We start from the raw sequence: 1,545 nt of genomic DNA on the forward strand, positions 1-1,545 counted from the left end.
ACCGGTTCTTCCTTTTGATAAAATCCCCTCTCTTTCTGCTTGTATTTCTCCTCCTTAGCCATCTTGTATTCTTCATACGGGAGCCATTCCTTCTTCGGTTTCCGCCAATTCTCGTCGTATTGATTGCCGCTTGAGTAGAACACTTGTGCCTTCTTGTTTCCATTTTCATCCAAGTCACAATCCTTTGTGAGATGAGGCCCTCTACAATTCTCGCATCGACTCGTATAGAATAGATTGTTTGATCCATTTTTTTCATCCTTCTATCTAGACTATCGAGCTTAGGCATCATCGCCGCCATGCCATCATTTGCCGAGTTCACTACCCCCCGACTTACTTCATTTCTTGGATTGTGGTATTCTCTAGAATGCTTAGAGAATTCTTCTATTAATTCCTTGATCACCGGAGGTGGCTTCTTCGTGAGCGGGCATTGTGAATCCAACAATTGCCTTGTGGTGATATTGACTCCATCATTGAAGATGGAGACCTCTTGTTGGCTATTGAGGTCATGGTGTGGGCAATTTCTAAGAAGGCCTTTGTACCTTTCCCAAGCCTCATAAAGGGATTCTCCGGGTTGTTGCTCGAAGTTGGCAATTGCTTTATTTAGCTTGGCTATTTTGGAAGGCGGGCAAAAGTGGTCTATGAACTCTTCTTTCATCTTGGCTCATGTGGTGACCGACCCGGGAGGAAGTGACTTGAGCCAATCCTTTGCAGCACCTTTGAATGTGACTGGAAGCATGCAAAGTAGCTGGGTCTCGCGTGGCACATTTGGTACATTGAAGTAGTCAGCCACATCTTTCACTTCGCCCAAGTGCTTGTAGGCGTCCTCGTGGTCTTTTCCATAAAAAGGAATCTCCTTGAGTTGAGCGAGAATATGACCCTTTAGCTCGAAAGTAGCAGTAGCGGGAATTGCGGGCTGCACAAGTCCCGGGCCGATGTCATCGCGCATCCTCTTCTTCCATTCCCCCATGGGGACTTCATCAATATTAGCCATAGTGATAGCTACTTCGTCTTCAAAATCGGATTCGTGCTCGTATGCGGGTTCTTCTTTTTCCTCGGTCTCGTACTCAGTGTCTTCTTTAATTGGGTCTTCGATTGTCAAAGAGACGCTGGATGCTCCTGATTTGCTGCTCCTCTTCTTAATGAAAATGGACTTTAGGTTCTTTAGTGGCAAATTCTTTGAAGAAATGAATTCTCCAACGGCTTTTCCTTTGCTCCTCCTTAGTGTGGATTCCGGGTCTTCGAGAGGAGGGACCAGAGGTGTGTCAGATCCTCGGGTCATGAAACAGCTGTAAACAAAACAAAAAAAATGCGTAAAAAGAACAAAAAATAAATAAAAATTAAAACTGTAACAGCGATGTACTCGCCGAGTCGGCACGAGTGCACTCGGCGAGTTGAAGACGAAAACAGAAAAAAAAATTAATTACTTTTAAAACGGATTTTTTTATTAGAACTTATACTAATTACTAAATTAACTAAGAATTAACTCTATGTAAGATAAATCTTACACAAAGGATTGATAAAAATAGAATTTAATGCTAATTTAGA

At 42.8% G+C, this 1,545-nt stretch overlaps 1 non-coding gene across 1 annotated transcript; it reads left to right on the top strand.

Annotated features, from left to right (window-relative positions):
* The first annotated feature begins 500 nt into the window (after nucleotides 1-500).
* LOC145096444 (small nucleolar RNA R71) lies at nucleotides 501-607 on the top strand. The gene has a single exon (XR_013703853.1). It is a non-coding gene; the product is annotated as a small nucleolar RNA R71 (small nucleolar RNA).
* The last annotated feature ends 938 nt before the right edge of the window (nucleotides 608-1,545 follow it).

The sequence above is a fragment of the Lactuca serriola genome, chromosome 3 (genome assembly GCF_051521515.1).
Source record: "Lactuca serriola cultivar US96UC23 chromosome 3, Lser_US96UC23_V15, whole genome shotgun sequence".
NCBI classification, from domain to species: Eukaryota; Viridiplantae; Streptophyta; class Magnoliopsida; order Asterales; family Asteraceae; genus Lactuca; species Lactuca serriola.